Consider the following 24622-nt stretch of genomic DNA (forward strand, 5'->3'; position numbering starts at 1 on the left):
GGACAGGTTTGAAGTTCGATGGATATTTTACTTAATAAAAGAAAGAAAAAAATTAAATGACAAGCATTTAATAAACATTGAGTATCTTAGATCCAGATGTGAAACTCATTCTTAAATTTCTCGTCACTTACATACTTTGCTTTCTGCCAGAAATGACTCTGGCTCACTTCATCCTAACCTTATCATACTTTCTGGCAAGCCTTCCTTTTTCTTTCTTCCAAAATGTTGCTGTATGGTTTAAAGAGGAACATTTGCTACAATTCACATCTTTTTTTCCCCATGAGATTGATCCTTCTTGAAAAGTATTTGCCATGTCAGGGTTAGAAATGATAAAACAGGGTTTCTGCCCTTGTTCTCTATAACATTCCATATGCTACAGACTCACATTTTTCTTCCTTCAATTAAAAAATTTCAAGTTTCAGGCTCAAAAATAGAGCATTTTTCACTGACGTCTGTCCTATGCTTTAGTCGATGGTCATGGGCACTGGCTTTTTCTAGTTGTACTGAGTCTTTAAAACTTCCCTAGATGTTTTCCTCCACTCCTATTTCCTGTCCGTCTCACTCCCCTATCATTCTTTCTCTGCGAAGACTCAGAAAATGGGCAATCAAAAAAAAAAAGGCGCTGCTGTTCCATTCGTTACGCCCTGCCCCCATAAAAAGCTAATATTTTCAGGTTGACTGAAAGTTTAACTTTGTTATTTTTTTTTATTTTTCAAGAAAATCCAGCGTGACGTGGCACGTGTTAGTGCCCTCTTACTTAACAAATTACATGTTTTTTTGACCTAAGTTAAAAGCTGTGCAAATCTCCCTTGTGTGTGTTTTCATTGTGTATGGACTTCCCTGGTACAGCTTCAGACATGCCCGCGGTGGGACTGGGGAGAGAAACTCCCTCTTTCTGTCTTTCTGCCGAGAGGCCTCTTTGTCCCTCCAACTCTTGAGAAGACACCATCCTCCGGGAATGTGATACGTTCTTGTGATGGAATGTCCTCATTCTCCGTCACCATAAAGCACAGATGACTTGGGGTTTAAGTAGCCCTATGTCGTTGCCCCATTGACATTAGGGAAGCTGCCTCATCTTATTTTTTGAAGATTGTTGCTCTTTCCCTGTGGTGAAAAGAATCACCAGCTTTCAAGATTCTAAACAATTTCTTTGAGGTTGAAAAAAATCAAAGTGACCGCAAAAAACAAAGAGTCCAGCTCTCTTTTTGTTTTGAGGAACTTTTAAATGGCCTACAGAGTTCTTTTCCAGATCTCCAAGTACTTGAGAACAGAACCTGGCATGTTTCTGATGCCGCCTGTGACCTCCCTTGTTTGGCAATGGCTTTGCCCGGCCTCACTGGCTAACACTGCCTTCTGGAAAAAGAATCATCTGGGATAAACTTTTTTAAAAAATGCATCAGAAAAGTCTTGAGGGAGCCTCTGTGTGTCTGTCACTACACACACCAATCCTTTCTTTTCTCTACAGATTTGCCTGGACAGACCCAAGCTTTTGACCTGGGTGATGAACACTGAACTGGTCATGCCTCAGGACAGGCCCTTTCAGCTACACCCCTTTCCCCCTTATGTGCCATTTCATTATCAAAAGGGAGAGATATGCTAGAGCTATAAATCTCCTCTCTTTCTTCGCATGCCTGCGGCCCCAGCTCTTATGCAGGGCTAACTCTCGGAAGTCATTCACAGTGGGTTGGGAGAGGTCAGCTCAACACACAGTTCCTGGCAGGTGGTCCAACACGGAAGCTCAGGCCCGTGCAGAGCTGTGGCCCCAAGGTGCTTTAAAGGCTCTCTCGGGAAAATAATGGCCATGCGTCTTTGTCTGCATCTCCAGGGCTGCCTATGACAGGCTTGGCTTCATGACAGATTGCTGTCCAGACACTGACCCCAGTTGTATCTCCAGCCCCAGTACAGAACAACTTGACACCCTTCTAGAAAATAAACATTTTTAACTCTCAAAGAAAAAAAATGAAAACTCATTGTTAGAGGAAGCCATAGAGAGGGTCCTTTAGGAAAGACCATGGAGAATGGAGAGGGGAAGCCCTGTGCAAACAGATATGAGATACTAGAATGTGGACAATCAGGATTGATGCTGGCCTTTCTCCTGTTTTTCTCCACATGTTACTTAGATGGTTGTACTCTGCTTTACCCCTTGACTTCCTTCCCCAATCTTAAATTAGTGTATTATTTACCTTTATTTTTTTCCATAAACTTATTTCCTTCTGATTTGTCTAGTTTGCCTTCATTTCATTTGTTTTCCTTCCTTTATTTTCCCTTTTACTCATCTATTGTATATGTCAGACACTGTGTTAACCTTGATGTGGATAAAACTAAGAGATGGTGAGTAGCCCTTCTTTTGCTCCATCTCTGCACCTGGGACACGACAACACTCATATTCAGGAAAATATTTGATGATGATTGTTATCTAAGGTATTAACATTATGCTTGGTAGTATTTGAAATACTATTTGTGTTTGTTGAATCAATGAGAGAGAGCCTTTGTAAAAAATAGAATTCAATTCTCTATTAGCTGACCAGTTCTTGAGGCTAGGATTTCTCATCCCAACACTATTGACACTTTAAGTCCTATAATATTTTGTAGGGATGGAGGGGAATTCTGTGTGTGGTTAGCTATTTAGCAGCATCATTGGCTACTGCCCACTAGATGCCAGTAGCAATCCCCCCCACCCCTCCATTGTGATAATCAAAAATGTCTTTAGACATTGCCAGATGTTTCTTGGGGAGAAAAATCACACCCCTCTCTCTTACCCCATAAGAGTCATCACTTTAGATCATTGTGGTCCAGCCGAACTTTCCGGTATGAAGGAAATGTTATATCTCTGTGTTGTCTATTATGAGGGTCACTAAGCTACAGCTGTGGCTACTGAACACTTGAAATTTGGTTTGAATTAAGAGATACACTATACGTTTAAAATAAACACCAGACTTTGAGCACATCATATAATAAAGTAAATGTCACATTAATAATTTTCAATGTTGATTAAATTGGTTACACAAATATGTTGAGTTAAATACAATAAATGGATCAAATTTACTTCATCTGTTTCTTTTTACTCTTTCAACTACTAGAAACATTGTGGTTAAATTATTCAATTTGCATTTGTAATTTGCATTATATTTCTACTGGAAAGCACTGTTCCAGAAAGCCATTTCTTCGTTTTTGTTTTCTTTTTCCAACTTATTTTCTTCGTACATACATTCTTCTCACCTGCTCTCCCAAAATGCTATTGTTGCTATTTTCTGTACTCAATGATTTTTGTGCAATTCAATGCCTATTTTATTATCCATATGCCATTGAATAAGTCTCTCCCTCCCTGACCCTTGTTTCCTTTAAATGTCAGCTCAGTGAATTCTGTTTAATAATTTTGAAAGTCTAAACTCTAAAATCCAGCAATAAATTCTTAAATCAGCTGTAGTAGCTGATTGCATCACTCTGAGGAGAATCAGCTCAGGGTCCCTTAAAAAAGTAACCAGTGGGTTTCAGTTTCAGGTCAGAGCTTTGCACTCAGATTAGTAAGTGAAATCCCTAAAGCTTATCCTAGAGCATGCTGCCTTGGAGGATGCTGATAAGAATAATGCAGTGTGATCCAAAGGAAGGAGATAGAACATAGAACGCAGCATTTTCCATATGTATTTATTTGTTCATGGAATTCTTACTGCTTTGGTTTATCCTTTAACCACTGAAGATAGGAGTGACATGAGCCATTAACATTTTTGCGAGCACCCTCTGGGCACTGTAGATATAGAGTGGAATATAAGATGGGAGGATAGGGAGAGGCTCACGCAGAGGCAAGTTGGGAGGCTATGGTAATTGCCTGGATGGGATTTGAAAATGGTTGATTTGTGATGAGTTTATAAAATTCAATCAACATGATTCAGTGAGTCCAGACAGGCCCAGTTTCTGGCTTGGAGACTCAACAGAGGATGGTGCTTCTACCAAGAAGTTTACAGCCTTATTAAGGAGACAGAATTGTAAATGAGTAACTGCAGTGCAATATCATTGAGCACAAAAGTTAGAAGTAGGTACATGGTACTGTAAGTGCAAAGCCACAAGCCACATACATACTTCAGATAAACATATGCAGAAAAATAGATGCAAGAAACATGATCTTTCCAACTCTGGCAACATTGATATGTTCTAATTGGGGGTCAAGATTCAATTTTGTACTGAAAAAAATCACAAAATTGTTGGAAGGGAGTTACAAAATTATAAGACTCACAAATAGGGAAAAAGAAATTGCAGACTGACATCTTAGTGAAGGCAAGGATTTTGGTCTGTCTTGCCAAGCCCCTAGCTAATAAGCTGGCATTTTAATATGTGTTGAACAATCTAAATTCCAAAGCTTTCTACATCTGATGCCTGTGAGAACTAGAGATAATAATCAAAGATAATATAATATGATTTTTCAATTTAACCAAAAGCATTACTTTTCACAGCAGGAATAGGAATTCTTTCTTTGGAAATTCTCCTCTTAGATCTGTTTAATATTCTAAGTAAAACTCATTCTTGTTAAGGAACAGCTCTTCCATTCTTGGGAATAGGGAAAGCTGATTTGGCCTGAGTGGAAGCAGTCCTTCAGGGTGTGATAAAAGCTCATACTTGTATTCAGTTTCTTGATGACTTAAGCCTCAATATAACTCCTACTCTTTCACAATTCCATCCTGAATTCTAAGAAAACAGTTAGAAGAAACTGACCTAGTACTCTATTCACAAAATACATGTTTGAGAATTTTTTGTGTGTCTTGCAGGCTAAAGAACTCAAACATTGGGAAATTTAGGTCACACTTCCCTTATGCTGATACTCTATTCATTCTAAACTAATTAATTCTACAACCTGATGGAATCTGCAATAGTGGAAGTTCCTTTTTTACCAGATATTTATAAAATATTAGAAGAATATGAATTGTATTACCTTTATTTTTCTTGCTCCCTCTTGCTTTCTGCTCTGACAATCTCTATAAATTAATACACTGGTCCTTGCTACCCAAGGTGTGGTCCATGACCTAGCAACATCAACATCATCTGGTGATATCTTAAAAATGCATAATCCCAAGCCCAATTCCAGATCTATTAAATCAAATGCACCCAGAATATTCATGTACACATTTAAGAGTCACTGATACAGATGACTCTTGATTGGCCAACTTAATAGGAATGAAAATAAGGAAGACGAATGCTTCATGTTTTTACATACCTCTGAAGCTCATCCTTGTCAGTATTTTCAAGAACTGCTAGTAAGTTACTATCTGGTGTTGCTGGCTTTTAGCTTCACTTCTCTCACCCCCTGGTAACAATCAGTGGAATTTCTAAAAGGAGAAGGAATGAGCAATTCTTTTTTTTTTTTTAGATTTATTTATTTATTTATACAAGCACTGGGTACAGTCAGAAGCATGGGAGGGTGAGAGAATTCACCAAAACCAGAGCGGGGAGCAGAGCAGTCAGAAGGACTGAAGTACACTGCCGAAGAGAGCAGCAGGCGGCAGGAGAGGTCTGCGCGCCATGTGGGACCCTCCTCCGGTGGCTGGGGAGTAGCCAGGGATCGACCCGGCGCCGCAGAGGCTATGGGCAGCTTCCAACCCAGCTCTCAACCGCTGCGCCACTGGGAAGGCCCGGAATTAACAATTCTTAAAAAATCCCTTAAGTAGATTGACCATACCTTGGCTAAATTGCCAGCATAAGGAAAAGACCAATCAAGAGCAGTGAAGGTAGAGCAAAGATCTGGGGAGAGACAAGTCTGAGGGTGGCAAGTCACCAATACGGCAGAATCAGTGCTCACCTGGCTCATGAATGATGTGATAGTTGATTGACTAGATGTGCTTGCTGCTTTCTATCTTCTGGATGTAGAAAGATACCCTATTTGAAGAAAAAAAATGTGGCCAAATTTCAGATAAAAGGAATGCTTTCAAAAATTATACCCAGCCATTGGAATAACCTCCCAAAATGTTTCCTCTACAAACACAATGTCACTAGTCTGCAAAGGTACAGCCAGGCACCTGGAAGTTTCCTCTCTGCATAGGCACATAATGGGCAGGTCTGGATGACATGTCCTTTTCCAAGTTCAGACCCCCTGGTCAGAGGGTGATTTACACGTCAGTTGCAGCGTGTTGGTCAATGTTCCAGGCTGTCAGTTCGGCACCGCCCTGCTCTTCTTTAACAAGTGCCATCAGAGTTCCAGCTACATGGGGCTTTGAAAGGTTAGTCAAAGACCACATTGTGTTGCTCTGGCTGCTGGAGCAGCTGCACTAATTTGGATTGTGACTTGGCTTGTCTCCCCCCCACTCTTCCTGAGTCTGAGCTGGGTTTGTGTCAATCAGTGGTGTCACACCATTCAAGCATTGAAGGATGGTGGCCCTCCCAACCCTTGAATTAGTTTTTAGGATAAACTTTAGTAAGACTTCTAAACAGTGTTATGTAACTCTGCTCACTCAGTACCAGCAACAGTCAATGGAGCATCTTTTTGCAGATTTATAGAAATCAAGCTTCAAAACCAATGTTTTTAATTTACACCTTATTTGGTGCAAGGGGTGTCAGACATGGAGCAGCTTTTGCCACTTATTCTTGCACCTCAGCTTAGTTAACTATAAAATCAGTATGTTATCTATCTCTCATTGCAAAAATAAAGCACATGAAATAATTTTGTAAGTTATTAAGAGGTATACAAATTAAGATGGATCCACATCTGAGCCAAAGAACCAATCCAAGGTAAGATGCTCAGCATGTGAGAGTATGTAGGTCACAAGTAGACATTTCCATTTCAAATATTATTTAAAAAAAAAACAGAATTGTCAAGAGTCATTAGAATCAGGAATTACTTTATAATAATACTTTCTTTTGAAGCACACATTAATTAGATTTCCACTAAGTTTAAGTGTTTCTGTAGGTAATGGCTAGAAGTCATTGCCATAACTCAGCCCTGAAGGTACCTTCTCTCCTCTTCTCTCCTTTATGTGAAAATTTCTTCCTTTCTTTTCGTTATAGGGGGTAACAGCAAACTGCACACTCAAAAATGTCTCTTTTTATTTCCTTTTTTTGGGTGTGGACTACTTTTTTAGGTTTTCTTTTTGTTATGATCTTGATTCACTAACTTTTGTCTCTAAATATTTTAATTTCTTGTATCTTACCCTGCTGCACCTCCCCCTGCAGTGACCTTTAGGGCTAACCGTCCCTAGGTCAGGCTGGGCAACCAGCGCGCAGGGGGAGAACAGCAAAACCCTACCTGCTGCACCTCCCCCCGCAGTGATCTTTAGGATTGGCTTTCGCCACGGTCCCTAGGGGGGGGGGGAGAACAGCATTACACCCTGAAGCAGAGGAAGTTCAGCGGAAGTTCCCTGAAAAGGCAGAAGCTTATCAAAAGATAACGACCACCAAGAACCACTACAAGAATGCTAAAAATCTTATCCCGTCTCTCTAGAACTACAAACTTTAATCCCTTATCTGTCTTTCTAAACTTCCTTCTTTCTTCAATAATGGTCATTGTTTGTTATGTAGATCACCTCCCTGATGGTGATAGACTGAGCCCATGGACAAGCTAATTTCATTGATATTCATTCCTGTGCTTTTGGAAAACATACATATACTGGTCACAAACTCAAAGAAAATTACACTCAGATTTTCACTCTTGAAGTGTGTCTGTTTGTCATTTCTTTCGCCCACGCCCTGACCACCCTGCATGCTTCTCTCAACCCTGAGGTGGCCTCATCGTCTACTGCTGTGCTGGTCCGGCATTACCCCAACTCTGACCTTAGCCGAATCAAGAGTAGAATTTCCTCAAATTGCATATCTCACCAGTAAAATGTGTAAGGGATGATTCCTCCTTAAAATGTCTCGTTCTTTCCTCCTGAATTTTTAATGACAACTTGGAATAGGTTGCTTTTTAAAAATAAGTGTTGAGATAGAAGAAGAAAAGAGAATCTTTAAAATTCAATTTAACTTTTTAAATTCAACTGTTTTTATTGAAGTAATGTTGGTTTACAGCACTGATATGATTTAGAGGTATAGGATCATACCTTTTCAAATGTATGTTATCACACCACACCCACAGACACCTGCTCTTATAGTCCTCCAACATAGTCTATTGTGCCCTCCATCCCCTTTGCTCCCAAGCCCCCAAAAGTAGACTGGTTTTGACTGTGGAAAAATGGCTGGAAATAAGAGCATTATTCCATCTTTAATGAATTAAAAGTCTATCAGCAGGAGTGTTTTGTGAATTACAGAAGGTATTTTTTTCAAGCCCTTAGAGGAAAGATTTGTTTGGGGAGGAAGAGCTGTGTGAGGGCCCAAGATAACTAGTCTTTAATATGATCTGCTTTCATGTTCTCCATGGCATCAGATGCTGTCGATGACCTGAAACATGGGGCAGAGATTCCAGTAGCATGAATTCCCTTGGCATATTATTCAATGAAAAGTTTCAAATTTCCTAAGTTTTGTCACCTTTCATAAATTCAATGTAAACATGCAACTTATTAGTCACCCTTCAACCCATGTTTCATTCATAGAGCCTGCACGCAGAGACCTTAGCTTCCTACTCTGCTAAGTATCATCTTGGTAAACTTAGAGGACCAGAGTTCTGGCATATATAAGACTTGCTCAGTATTTATGTGGCTATTCAGAATAATATTCCTTGTCTAAAAATGACCAAACAAGCAGTCAATGTTTTCTTACAATGTGGACAGATCTTTCAGTTTTGTTTTTTTTTTAAGATTTATTTATTTATACATACAAGAACAGGGGTACAAGCCAGAAGTGTTGGGGGGAGGGTGAGAGAATTCACCAGAGACAGAGTGGGGAACAGAACAGGCAGATTGACTAAATACACTGCTAAGGGGAGCAGTAGGTAAGACAGGAGAGGTCTGCTTTGCCATGTGGCCCGGGATCGAACTTGTGCTGCAGTGGCTGCCGATAGCTTCATAGGTTGCGTCTTAACCCCTTGTGCCACCAGGGAGGCCCCAGATCTTTTAGTTTTTTAGAAAATAAAATTTGCTGTCAACAGCAGCATTTGGTCTAGTCTGTCATTAATGAAAAAGAGCAGTCTAAGCCAGAAATGGTATCTTGGGAATGCTCAGGAGCACTGAGGAATCGGATGAAACTCAGATGTCTGTAGCATAGAAAAAGAGACTGATTTTCCCACATTAGCTAGAGATTTTTTTTTTTAATTAAGAGTATAAGCTTTGTTTCTCTTTGTTTTCTTAGCATAAAAGACATGCATTCTATAAATAAAAAGAAATTAGATTTTCTGAGACATAATAAATAGGGGGTGGGGAGTGGCCAACTTTCTACCTAGTTACAGCTCTATGGTTTGTCTTCAGCTCCCATTCTGGCTTTCGTCTCAGATGAAACCTGGGAAAAAATGTTCTTCATGCTATTTAGGAAGGGAAATGCCAAGGACAGCAAATGCCTCCGTCCTCTGCTCAGAGCGGGCTTAGACACCTAAGGGGCCTGAGCACATCTGTGTGACCACCTTGTTACACCCTTTACCCAACAGAGAATTCTTACTCCTTCTGAATCAAATTCGGTAACAATTCAAGTTGTCTGAATGGAATGTTTATCCTTATTATACTTTAAGTCAATAATCATGTAATTATATTTTTATATCCACTTTAAATTTTTGTTCTATAATACATCTATCATTGTTATTACTAATATATAAGTGACCAGCTCTAAGAGAAATTAATTTAGAAATCAATTGTGTTTTTATGATTCAGATTCCATAAAAACTGGAAATTTGCACAACATGAAAAATAATACCTCCCTAAGACAAAACAAGGAAACTGGTAGTAGACCTGATGAAAATCAGAAAATAGGCTTATGAAATTTAATAATATTAATTACCATTTTTGAACACATAACTACATAACATATGGCTTGTATTTTTATCTCTAATTTTTGTAGCAATTTAACCACAAGTGTTATACTGCCTTTTTTCATATGGTGAAAGTAAGATTCTAGAAGGTAGGGTTAGTGACCAAGGTCACTTTGTCATTAATTTCTGACCTCAAAGTCCATGTTCTTTTCACAATGTCAGCCACATTGCTGGGCTCAAATATTTCCTTGTTATGTGGCTTCCAAAATTAATCTGTTTTTTTGAGAATGAAAAAAACTAATTCCACAGTGTGAAGGCTATTTTAAAGTGAAGAAAATATTAAATTCAATTGGAAAATATGAATGAGACACAGAAATTTCATAGTGACTTGAATTGAAAGACAAAAAGCAAATAAGAATAGTCTCAAATTATTTTCAAGATTGCTCAGTAGGATGACTGAGCAAATTTTAGCTTCTCAAGAAAATATTATTTTTCTTCTTATTCCAAAAGATTGTTGAATTCTGATAAACCTACAGATATTAAATATTCATTAACTTTAGCATTCTAACACAATCTATGAGTTAATTTTCATTAACTTTAGCATTCTAATACAATCTAGTGGACTATATTAAATTTTATGTGGCTCCTAATATTTGAGACCTTATATTTTGGTTTTATTCATAAACATAAATAAATTGTGTCTTGGAAATATATAAATTACTTTTTAAAGGAAAGTTATTTCTGCTAAGTTAAGAGCACTGAATAAGACTCTAATGGAATGTGAATTAATTTAATTCAAAGTTAATATGTAGAAATGTGACGTTTCATGACTTTTAAGTTTCATGACTTCATTGCATAGAAGCCCACTTCTACGCAAATCTCATTTCTCATGAAAGTGAGTTCCTGGCTTGTCCCTGGCAGTGAGCTTCTGGTTTGTGTCCCTAAGGCTGAAAGCATTCTGTGTATAAGGTCATTACCTGGGCCTATCTTTGGATGTGGCGCAGAGGCAGAGTGTCCATATTGCAACTGCCAATCCTTTTGATGGCTCCGCCCATTCCTCTACTATTGGGCTACAACTCTTAATCAAAGTCACTTCAAAGACCTCAAACAGATTGATTCACATGTGAATGCTACTCAAACTATATTCCAAAGGAGGAGGGATTCTAGTCTTACTTTCCTTTGAACCTACTGTTGCTCATTTACTAGTATTTACTTTGCATGGCCTATGGCTGAACCATGGAAATTGGAAAACAAACTCCTATTCAGCAAGTCATGTCAAAGGTGACTGCAGAGCCAGAGAGTTGACTGTGGGACAGACATTCTTTCTGATCAGGAGGCCTCTTCTGCAGCACTGCTGTCTCCACAGTGACATACCTGTCCGTGGAAGCCTTTAGTTTATCTTGTCTATGTGGGAGTCCTAGACGATGCCATCAATCTAGGAGATGAGAAAGATGCCCAGCTGACACTTCAACAATGGTTGCGGGCAAAAAAAAAAAAAAAAAAAAGGAGAGAAAGAAAGGGAGAAAAAAGAAAATTAGTTGAATAAAGTTCTTTGGAGCTGTGGTCATAGAGAACATCCAGTGGGCAGACTGTTTAGGAACATCCTTTGTGATCTTTCAAATGCATGGTTAAGCATTTCCACTTAGGAACACAAAATGGGCACTATCCAAGGATTCAGTGATGAGAACAGGAAATTGCCACATTCAAGAACACAGACTGAAATATGTCTTTTTATTTTCCTGGAAAAAAATACTCTGCCTGTGCATTTCTCACTCTGTGGTGCTATGAGGTTCAGTTGTGAGGCTGCATGAGAAAGTGCTTTTGAAAATGTAAGCTTCCCACCTTCACAGCTATCATCACCGTGCTCACCATCACTGCTGATAGAATCCTGTGGAAGCCTGGCTGAGCGTTGGGTCTATGATGGAAGCTGAGGACTGTTTTTGTCGTTTGAATTGAAATGAAGATGAAGCTTTTCTTATGGGAAGATCTTTGACGAAAGGATTTGCTGCCAAACTCATAGTGCTCCAGCCAGCTGACCTTTAGGGCAAGGTGAAAAGTCCATCTGTTTCCACAGACTTTTGCTCCATGGGGGTTAATTTGAGAAGAAATTTCTCAGACATGTTACAGGGGAGATGTGAGTTTGAATGTTAATGTTTGTTTAGTGCTGTTTCCTTTTCTAACATTCTGCTTTATAAATGTTTCTACACCTCACAGAAATAAACCAATAGATTCATTTAAAACATTGCAGAATGTCATTTATAAGTCTAATTGACTAAGTCATGTTAATTGAAAAGATAAAAATTGAAAAATATAAACTGAAAATAAAAATTCCCTGGGACTGGAATAGCACATTGCCTTTTATGTGATTGCATTCTAATCACCATTCAGATCTCAATAGAGCTGAAGAAAAGGCAGATGAAGAAATCAAAACAGGAAAGTGTCCATGAAGAGGCACTGCGGAGGGGCCTCCCTGGTGGCTCAAGGGGTTAAGTCTCAGTACTATGAAGCAATTTGTAGCCACCACAGCACGAGTTAGATTCCTGGTCAGGGAGCTACCCACATAGCACAGCAGACCTCTCCTGTCTCTCCCGCTGCTCCCTTCAGCAGTGTATTTAAGTCAGTCCTCCTGCTCTGCTCCCCACTCTGTCTCTGGTGAATCCTCTCATCCCCCTACCTCTGGCCTGTACTCCAGTTCTCGTATGCATAAATAATCTTTTAAAAAAAGGGGGGGCACTGTGGAGAATCCTGCACCAATAACAGGGCGCTCAAGTGTCTCCAAATGCAGAATATATCCCCACCCTTAAAATATTGTTATCCTCAAGGCTATATCCACAAACAGCATCCTCAGGCATATACCACATCTTTTGCTAAGACCACACAGTGCTTCATGTCATCATCTCATAATCTGGATTGTCACTTTGGGGTGGTATGTGTGGATTTGAGGAGAGAGGGAAGGGTGGGGAGTGGTTGGAGACACACTATATAAAGGACTTGGATGGCTCATTCTCAGTCATGGCCTTTTTTCCACACCTTCCTTTCTGAAAGGGTTTATTTCCTAGAATTTCCACAATTGGCTGTGAATGAGAGATGTTAGCTTTGAAATATTGTTACATATAATTAACTAAAAACTAAAGGAAGGCATAATAACTATTTATATTTTCTATGAATTAGTGGTAAAATCTAGCCAAGAACACAGTTTTCTTTTCTGTCTGCCTAATTTTCAACTCACCACATCATATCAGCCCATGAACATGTCCTTTGAATGTGTGTGTGTGTGTGTGTGTGTGTGTGTGTGTAGGGGGATGGTATGGATGTGACAAGGTTTCTATTGAGGAATAAAGAACTGAGATAAATAATATTATGGGTCTAAATAACATTACAGGCTTTTGAGATAGGTCTATTCAATCTCAAGCTTAGTTTTCATTTACATCCTCTGCTATTTAAAATGAATCTGAACAATGAGCTGTCAGTGGTATTTGATGGAGATAGCTTTTTCAGTAATAACTGAATAATAATAACAGTAATAATGAAAACATATGATACTGGTAGGTATTCCCATCATGCCAGTATACCTCCAAGCACTAGACATGCATTGCTTTACTTCATGAGTACCATATGGGGTGGGTGCTATTGTTATCTGCACCAGATGAGAAACTGAGGTTATAAGAGCTGCAGAGACTTGTTAGGGAGTCATCTAATGAGCCAGTGGGGAGTTGAGACCCTCTCCAAAGCTTACCTTATTAATCATGCTGTCCTGCTGTTTCCTCAACGCAATGTTCACTAACTGGCAACCCAATGGACTGGGTGAGCCCAACACCCACCACCTTAGGGAAATGTTCTGTCTATTTAGTAGAGATCTGTTTATCAGAGAAACAACTTGGGACATAAACTACTGAGTGACCATATGTGGGACAACCAAGGTAACTTCCGCTAAAAACAAGCAGAAGTTGGAAGCACAAAGGTCATTCATTATATGTAGTCATCTGTATACAAAAGAAGGCTAATATAAATTTAAATATTTGGCCCCCAATGCAACAGGTTGAGTATCTCTATTGTTCAGATAATGAATTTGTTCCTTAAATCCACACCACCAAGAGGTATATTGTCTCAATCCAAATCGTGAGGAGCTACAGATTGCTGGTGTGGAGAACTCAGAGGTGTTGGTGTATGACTTACAGTATGTATTTGAGTTCTGATATGCTTGTCTCTAGGTAAGTCAGACTGTAGCCTCTAATTTCTCTCCCTTTTGACATTGCATGTGACAGAATGCAGGTCTACCACTGCCAGCAACAGGTGCAGCACGGGGAAGTACACCATTCCACAGATAACACGCGTGCATATGTCTGGTGGATTTAATTAGACACAGTGCCCATTAACAATTTCTGCAGATGTTCACATCCAATCAGCGGAGCTAATTTTCTCACACTCTTCTGTTTGGCCTGTTTTCCCTTCCACAAGTGTATCTACTCTCACCTTAATCTTATGATACCTACATGCAAGCGAACTCTCTTCCACTCCTGGACTCCAGATGGATATGAACTCACTATGTGATATTGAAAAGATATGATTAAAAGTTGATATTTAGTCTTTATTATGAATTGCATATTATTTATGGTTATGGATTTCTTTCTGGAGTATAAGGAAATAACGGCTATGTGTAGTTGGGAGCTACAGTCTCTGATGAAGGGAGTATTGCACTGGGTTCTCGGGTCACACTGGCCCACCTAATCAGATAATTAAAAACAATGGTGCCTGCATTTTGCTGTCCTGAAGAACACTTCATGAAATCAAGTGTTTGCAGCCCTAGAAAGCCATGAATTTGCTAAAGAATACAATTTATTCCCCAAGGTGGTCTTAGAGAAAGTCAACACAGTTAAATATGCTAGATTAAAACACAAGCATATTGTTAACACAGTGAAAAATGGACTTGAACTGGGAATGAGGGGATTTGGGTACTTGTCTCCTCACCCCTAATTAGCTGGTGAATCCCTTCGCCCCTCATTGTCTTCGTTTATTCATTAATAAAGCAATGGGGTAGGAGGCTTTATTTTTAAGTTTCCTTCTAACTGGAAATTTATTTTTTAAAATAACTAAATGACATTGTTTCTCTCTGTTCTGCAAGTGTGACTCATGGTGATATAAAGATACTAAAATAATGTGCAGGCATGCACTTTACATAAATCCTTGCTTTTCAGGACCTTGATGCTCTGGCAGACATATATTTATTATTCCCATTTTACAAAAATCAACTTCATGAGCAGATTTAAAATATCTCTAAAATAATAAAGAGACCTATAAGAGATCAGTGTTGAGACAAGTACAGACACGTCTAAAACATGGCTGGCTTTCCTGTCTTTTTTGTCTCCCTGAGCCTTAACTACCACTCTAAAATGGGTATACCTTGCCCTCTAAAGCAGAAACCAAGGGCAAATGAGCTGTTCAGATTATCTTCAGCTCTAAAATACATGCTCATGCCACATTGTCTCCTATAACAGGTCATGCAAGGGATCATCATTAAGAAGTCAAGGAAAAGTTCCTGTTAGTAAAAAAACAGTCAAAGGCCATGTAGTAATAAGACTGTGACTGCAGAGAAAAATATCTGAGACAGGCATTTTTGGAAATTGTCAGACCTGCTTCTCATGATTGATAAGGTATTTTTAAAACATATTTTATTTTATATAATTCTTACATCATTTTTTGTTTTTGCACAATGTATGCATTTTCGTTTTGGTTATAATCCCCATACAATTGCACCCCCCCCCTTATTTTGACCATTATCCTTCCTCTCCCTGTGTGCCCCCCGCCCATAGTGTGTCTCTGGATTATAGTTGCTTGTTGCTTGTTGATTTTTACTTTGTATTAATTAGTCTTTTTCCTGGCCCCTTATTTAGGTTTTCTAAATTCCTACTATGAGTGAGACCATCCAGTATTTTTCTTTTTCTTTCTGGCTTATTTTGCTGAGCATGATCCCTTCTAGCGCCATCCATGTTTCTGCAAACTGCATGTGTTTATCTTTTTTGATTGCTGAGTAATATTCCATTGTGTATAAGTACTACGATTGATACGGTATTTTTAACTATAGTCACCCATATCTTGTTTATACAGTTATTCACTGATGAACAATTAGGTTGTTTTCATGTCTTGACTATTATAAATAATGCTGCAATGTACATGGGGTACAGATATCTTTTAGGGATTGTGAGTTCATTTTCATTTGATTTTTAAAACAATTTACTTTGGTCCTTTCCAAGTTTTCAGAAAAAGACATTGAAAACAGCTTTAGTATGGCGGATAGGGTGCATTTCACCTGGAAACCATCCTTATAGAGGTAGGATTGGTCCATAGATTCCCATAGGAATCCCCATGAGTAAGAAAGCAAAGCCCACTGCTACCCTCACAGTAAAAGCATTTACTTTCCTAGGAGAGAACACATTCTATTTTCTACCTTATTTAAATAATCCTCATAAGGGCAGAGTTATCTGCACACCACTTATCAAGGTGATTACTACGTTTTTTAGTAACTATTACGAAATATGTCGACTAATTCTGAAAGGAAGTATTTAAGCATATAAGCTATTAAAAATATCTACCTATATGTACCAAGTATAGTGCTTTTCATTCATCTTCAGAAATTAACGTGCTGTCCAAGCCCAACAACATAAACTTCATCACCTCTTGAAAGTTGTTTTCAGCCTTATGGTTCATGGAAATTTGCTTTCAATGTATATTTTACTTTTCTACCTTTTAAAATGGAGGATATATTCAATATTTAAACTTATTCTGGGGTGTGTTTCACCCAGAAACACATGGACGTTTTAATGCAATGTTACGATTTTGACCCTGGAGTCCCCTTTTTCTGAGCAGAATGTCAGTTGTCACATCACCTGTCCCTGTAACAGTTCTTCTCAACACTAAGTCTCCCTCCTTTGGTATTACCTGGGCCCAGAAAAGTGCATTCAAGCTAAGAGATAATAAAATTTAGAGTGAGTTCCTGAGAAACTAAAGTGAATAGATCTATGGCAAGGGATTTGGGGACCAGTGCTTACCTTTTACTTACTTTGGTGCTTAAGATACAAGCTCTCCTTAAATCTGACCCTAGAGGAGCAGAGTGTTATTAGTTTGCATATACTTTAAAGATTCTAACACAGTGTTTGCCAAATGGTTGAAAAATAAAAATCCTTGATCTGCATGTAGAATATGTGTGGTTCAAACACTTTCTGGGATGCATAATGAAGGCATCCTTTCGGTATCTCAGTTTCTCCAGGCCAGAGAGGAAGTCTGTATTTTCCAATGTTCTGGATGATTTGACAATCTCTGCCTTAACCTCCACTCCCCCGGCATTTTTGTTTTTATGCTCCACAGTATCACTCCACAAAGCAAGCCACAAAATGAGGCTGGGAATGCTTCTGGCAAAGAATGCCCCTGGTCTGTGGGATACCCCGGAGGTGTCCCAGAATGAGACCACAGGCGTCCTTCGGCTGCCGACCCGACCCTGGGAACTGTAGAGGTTGACACAGGGGTCGAGAACTGATGTCCCTTGGATGCCTGCAGTGTTGTCATATGACCCCGTCCCACTGGGCTGTCAGCATCACAGAGGACAGACGTTTTGACTAGAAAACATGCCTTATTGTGAGAGGTCAAACTGATATAAAAGGGACATTTTCATAAAAAAAAAAGAAAACCTTTAGGGAACCTTCTGGGGAATTATAGACCTTCTGGTTTTATAAGCTTTGGTTATTCTTCATCAAATTAAAGTTTTTACATTAATGACATCAAAAGATAATAAAAAATCTTCCTTTTCTGCCAAAGATAAGGTATATCACAGGTGATTCATCTTCCACTCCTTCTTACCCTATGAAAAATACAGTAGTATTGCCAACGTTATTTCATTCAGCACAACTAGTGCCATCTCTTTACTACAAAAGGAGAATCATTTCCTCTTTAAATTTATACCAGGAATTATGCCTTAGGTCTTATGCACACTGAAGATTGTCATATCTCAAGGGAAAGAAATTGATACCTTGAAAGTTCTTTTGGTGGCTTTCTTTTCTACCTTACTCCTTTATCTACTTCCTTTGACTTTTTGATTTAGCAAGTGTTGTGTTATATCTGTGAGCATTATCAAAATACGTATTTCTATTCTTTCCTGGCAGTTCAGAGGAGAAAGCACACACGTGTTCAAAAGAATCCAGAGTAGTCCCCTTGGCACCTGCATGCTTCCTGGTTGTGTTCTCAGGTTGGCAAACCAGTTACCCAGCACCTGTGCAGCCTCGGCCCACAGAGAATGCACGGGAATTTAGGTGCAGGTCTCTTCCTCTGTTTAAATCCCAAGGAGGGGCTTGGGAAAGTGAGATACTCTCCTGCAAGTTACAGGGAGATCCTACCTGCAATCAGGGCACTGATGGAAAGGAAGAGGGTGATGCAGCTAGGAAGAGTAATTATGAAAAGCAAAGGCTTTCACCTTAGATCCCAGCTGCTTCCATTCAATCTCAGTCCATTGACCCTTAAATGCCCACAGGCAAGAGACTGCCTAGCTCCCCAAGTTCTGTGGGACCCCCCAGCATTGAACTTGATGCTGCACATAACATACCCCATTACACCACTGGATCCTGTTGCCCCTAGCCCTAATTTGCTCACTCAACTCACCCCAACCACTTGTTTGGTGTCTCTTTTGTTCATAGTTTGCTCAGTCAAAAGAAGTTTATACTGATCCTATGTGACTGGGCTTTGTCGAAGGTTTGAGAACTAACAAGAAACAAGAGAGAGAAGTAAAAATAAGCAGGAAAGGAAATCAAGTATGAATCAGATACCTGTTATTAAGATTAAATAAAAATGCATTCAAATAAGTGTCTTATTAGTAATAAAGTAATAAAAAGAAAAATATTTATATATATATGTAATTAGTCCTAAACGGTCATGATTTTTGGAACTCTACATTTAAACTTTTAATTTTTTAATTCACTCTGTCCACATATTTTATACAAATTTTTACTAAGTCAGACATACCTAAGCACATAAATACTTTAGTATTGGCCTTTGGTTAGTGAGAGGAGTAATATTTGAGATCATATTATATTAAAGAGAAGTTTCAAAAAACACAGAATGGATCTCCATTCCTGTGCACTATTACATATACTCTATATTTCTTAGGGTTAAGACTCTACCAGTGAAAAGACAGGCATGAATGCCTTGACTAATGATCTCAATTTAACAAAGTGAGCAGCTAATAAAATAGCCTTTAAAATAAAACCACCCCTTCAGTTACTTAATTTTAATTTTAAACCTCCACACATTTGTGTTCTTGGGCCAAGTTTGCTTTTTTCCAATCATATGTATGTCAAGTAATTATGTGTTTAATAGAGACTGCAGGTCAATTATAACTGAATAAAACTGGAAAAAAAAGTTTTCTGAGTTTCTTTGGGGTAGACAGCAGAAGATCATAAACAACTTTCTGCATACAAATCATATTAGTAAAATCCTAGTGAAAGTAACATCTAAATAATTCCAATAAAAGGAATTCCATGCACATTTCTCCTTCCCCTCAATTTTCTTAAGAGTTTCTTCAACTTTTTTTCTGTAATTATCTATAAGAAACCCAGTAAAGGTGATGAAGAGAGGGCTTATTCTTGATAAAGACATGGAAGTTATAACTTAGAGATTTAAAGATCATGTTATGGTCCTGTTAGAACATAGAGATCAAGGTATATGAGCAAGTTCCCCAAAATAAACAAATAACAGTTTCATAAATGCTTAACTTTGTTACCTGAGCAAATAGCCCATCAGAAAGTATTCAGTCCTGAAGCAGCAGAAAGGACATTGTATTGGTCATGAAAGACTCTGAGGTTATATTTATTGTAGCATAAACTACTCCTTTGTGAAATACCTAGTTAACATAGGTGTCTTAGTCATACTCTTGACCTTAGGTAATACTAAAATATAAGGACACTGGAGTATGTTATAGTCATTTTGTCTACTCAAATTCTGTTTTCAGAGACATGAAAATAAAAGTAGGTGGGAGAGGAGTTAAATAAAAATAGTAAAATGGTAGGGGGGAGCTTTCAAAAATTGTCCATATTTTTTATTCTCTTTCTTTTCTCCCCTTCTTCAATGGCGTCAGAGCACAAAGACTCTGCGGGCTTCCCTTGGCAGATGCTCAGCCAGGGATCACCCCTGCTCTGCGGCCTTGCATGCTGGGAAGACTTCAAACTTCCTTCACTCTCCTCAGCCCCCACCTCACCATCCTCATCCCCAAATGCAGTGTGTGATCAAATGTGACCCCCAAGATCCCTCTTACTCGGCACCCCCACCTTCAGAGCTGGACCCTCATATTAAGTGGCCAGCTTTGGTTAAGCTTCATAAAATAGACACATGCATCTTTATATGCAAGATGTCATAAAATTACAAATATTAAATGCACTACTACCAATTACCAGTTATCAAAATGAAAATAGCATCTAGCAAAGGGTTTTGTCACCTTTAGGGTACTTAATAAGTATAATGAATTGTTTTCTAAATGAATACACTCAGATACTCTATCTGCATAACTCAGTGAGGCTGCTAATTTATCAGATTAAAAGAAAGTTTCACAGATAAGATAAAACAATCACTATTTAATGAAAAAGGAATTTACCAGAATATGAAACCAAGAAACAGATGACGAACATGGAGTATATTGCATTTGCATTAATCTGTGCCCCTCAACCCTGCTTTGATGCAAAAACGCTCTTCAAGTTTCATGACTCAAGTTTCCTTAACCCTCTGGATTATTTTACATATAGATGTTTTGCAGCTTTTTTTAGAGTAGGAGGAAGTTTTCATTTTTGTTTTTTTTTTTCCATTTCCAGAATGTGCAGATGAGCAGTCCAAGTTCAGCTTGGAAGCTAGGACACACATCACATCGAGATTACACATGTAAAGTATCATTCCAGTGGGAAAGCCAAGAGTTTACAATCACAATCATTTATATAATAGTAAGCTTGATGACAGTTCAGTGTCTAGTGTCCATTATTAATTCATAGCCAATTCTGTCCAAGGCACTTGGCCTTTGGCCTCTTGCCTGGCAACACAACAGCCAGTGAGTTAAAGCCACACTATCCCCTCATTCTCGTCACTGTTTTGATGCATGTTAAAAGGAACAGCTTCACTGAGGTTGGAATTATTTCCCAAGAATGGGCTTTTCTGTCCTCACCCTGCTCTATCCCCACAGCACCTCACCTCCAAAGATTAACTAGCCAGAGTCTCCTTTTGAAGTTGGCGCCAATGATGCCACCTTGTGGGCACTAACCCCTTTTCTGATCATATCAGCTCCTTATAGAGCCTGCCAACCTTCCGGCGTCTGGGGGAACATGGTCCTCAAAGCTTGCAAGGTTATTCCTAGCTCCCATCCCCAGCCACATCACTCTGCTGCTGCTGCTGCCCGGTCCTGTCTGTTGGCCTCTTAGAGGTGACACGCATCTGGGTCAGGCGACCGGGTGGTTGCTTCGAGTTGAGCAATGCAGCTTGCTTCCCAGCTCCACCGGCTTCAGCCTAGGGAGGCACAAATCGCTTCCAGGAGGCCGCGCATATGATTAGCAGGAGCCAGTGAGAAGGCTCGGAAGAGGCAGTGGTTGCCAAAAGAGCAGATGTGTCTGAAGTCTGCATGAGTTCATCTGGTGACCTCCTGAAATCGGTGAAAGATTTATATTGCTAATTATAGACCTTTTTTTTTCTAATTTAGTCATCCTTCTCTTCATTAAAAAGAAATGGAGATACATCTTGTCCATTTTAAAATCCAGTGTTACTTTAGAAAGGGTGTCATCATGTTTAGGGACATTGCAAATTGCTGTGTAGACTTTTTGGAGTGGGACTAGTAAAACACACCAAATACACACACACGCACACACACACACACACACTGCTATTTACAGTATAAATCTGGTATTTATATACCAGCTCACCGCAATAAAAAAAATATAATTTGGTTGGAATTTGGTATTCATTATAACTTTGAAGTTGTGGAAATAAACTAGAGTTGCCTGGGAATTTATGTATTCATCAGATAATTACTATTGAGAGGAAAGACTATGGAAGAAATAGGATGATTAGCCAAGTCACACTGCAGTGGTTAATTTGATTTTTACAGTTGGTTATTGTGTAGACCATGGGGAACTTCTGCAACTTAAAGAAAAAAAGACAGAAACAGAACTAATCCACAAAACTTTCTGGAGTCTAATAGTAAAGGACACGGTCTTCCTGTTATCTAAGGATTCCCTGGTGAGCTTACAGGGACACATCACATGGGTTCAAGATTTCCTTAGCAGTTCCTGTAGGGGCCATCAAAATGAAGACAACTCCTTGTCAATTTTCCTAGAAAAGTGAAAGCACAAGCATCTTGTGTCTTTCATAAGAATTTAGCAACAGAAATATGTGCCAAAAAAAAAAAAAAGAACAGGGTAATTCAGTCTTAGACAGTAAATTTTAAATTAAATTTTAATTAGAAGCATGTGACTCATGTGGTATGAGGTTGCTTTTGATATTAACACTGAGGTTACCATGACATTTCTGACATTATAGTAAAGCTAGGTAGATTTTTTTAAAGATTTATTTATTTATTCATACATGAGCTGGAGTGTAGGCCAGAGATGCAGGGGTGTGGGGGAGAGAGGGTTCACCAGAGACAGAGTGGAGAGCAGAACAGGCAGATCTATTGAAATACACTGCTAAGGGGAGCAGTGGGCAAAACAGAAGAGGTCTGCTGTCCCATGTGGGTCAGCTCCCTGACTGGAGATAGAACTCTTGTTGCAATGGTTATGGATTGTTTCATAGTGCTGAGACTTTATCCCTTGTGCCACCAGGGAGGCCCCCTAGGTAGATTTTGATCAGAAAGTCTGGATAATCTTTATGTTGTACTCTCAGTTTTACATCTTGTTGGTAAAGAAAATAATCACATGCAGTTTGGCGAGAATCTCTCCTGCAAAGCCATAGGCAACTGAGTCTGGGTCCCACACAGAACTAGGAATATAGAATCTGAACCCAAATGCACACATGGAGACAATGCCAAAACTGTTATTTCCTGATCTAGGAAAATTTGTTGTCAAGGACTTGATTGTGTATGAGAGGAATGTTGTTTTGTTTCAGAACTAAAGATTTCCGACAAGATAGAGCATGAGCTTTCTGAAAGGGGAGAGCTTTTTGTTTTTTTCTCACAAACATGCTCAGACATAGCTTTCCTTTCAGCTAATTAAGCTGTTTTAAAGCAAACTGGTCAAACAGTGACATCTTAGTGGGGAGCCCCCAAGTCAATTGCATGATATAGAAGGCAGGACACCTACAGGGTGACTTCTGCCATTGTTTTCTCTAGCTGAATATTTTCTACTTGGTCAGTGCTGCCAGAGTGACCCCACACAATTGGGGGAATTCAAAGCCACTGGCCTCAAGAGATGCCATTAAGAAGGCAACCACAGAATAAGATTTCATGGTCAGAAGCCAAACTTACTTTCTCTTACCAAGTCCTGATGCTTACAATATTTTATATGTATGTTTTCTTCCTGTCATTAGCATACTGTTAAAACAGCTAAGTGAAATGAGAACACCATCATCAGGAATTGTGATAAATAATTATTCCTGTGTTAATGCAAAACTCACAAGCTTTTTCATGAAAGTAGCAGTTGAGAAAAAAGCCAACTTCTGGATTAATGATGGTGCTTTAAGAGATTATGTGGAATACCTAGAACAGATGTTTCTCTAAGCCATATACACAGTAAGAGTGATGTACTATCTCCGTTGTCAAATATTTTTTAAACAATGTGTAATAGCCATTGTCTTTCTAAATCGGTGGACATAAATGTGGTGGTTTGACATCTGTCAAGAAGGTGAATAGTTTCCCATGCTAAAGGAATAAGAAAAAAATTAAAGTGTTTATAAACAATTCCAAGATTGTTGAAAATGCTTGCCTTTTTATTTTTTATGTTAAATCCCAGCACACTGAATCAGTCAGTAGGCTAGAAATGGGACCTTTCGAAACTGTGACAACATTTAGAGTTTTTTTTCATTAATAGAAAATGATTCATTATTTCTTATCAAGTAGCATGGTAATTTTGATAAGCCATAGGATTCTGGAAATAATTACAATGAAAATTTTATGTGAAGGTAAGTAGTATTCTACAGAGGTCAGAGGCACCTGTTTGGGCAGGAGAACTGTAGCAAAAGGAAATGAAGAAAAGAGTTGTTACCTTTCAGGAGGAATGACAGAGTTGTAATCTTTCAACTTTTCTTCTCAGGGGATATCATATTTAAGTCAATATTTATTTAAAAGAGATCCTATGTTTTCCTTTGACTTTTAAACACCAACTATACTAAAGCAATCCATTAAAACAGAGCATCCTGATAATAAGAAAAGTGGGAACTGGTCACCCACACTTAGTAGGTGTTTGTAGTTGAGAAGAGTGTTACCAAAAACAATATTGTTGAAAGCATTGCTACTTCATGATTAAGAGAGACACTTCAGAGCCTGGGATCCAATTCTGGCTCCAGATTCTGGCTCCACCACTTCTTACTGTGTAGCTTTAGGCAGGGTAGGTAACCTCTCTGTTCTTCAGCTTTCAAACTAAGAGAGCATACTACTAATAAACCTACCCTATAGGAACTCCTGTTTTTTTGTTTGCTTGTTTCTTTAAATTTTATTTTGTTAAGTAATTTTTTAAAAAGATTTATCTATATATGCATACAAGAGCTGGGGCATAGGCCAGAGATGCTGTTGGGGGGGGGGGTGCGACAGAGGACCCACCAGAGACAGAGGGGGGAACAGAACAGACAGATTGACTGAAACACACC

The sequence above is a fragment of the Talpa europaea genome (assembly GCF_964194135.1).
Source record: "Talpa europaea genome assembly, chromosome: 2".
NCBI lineage: Eukaryota > Metazoa > Chordata > Mammalia > Eulipotyphla > Talpidae > Talpa > Talpa europaea.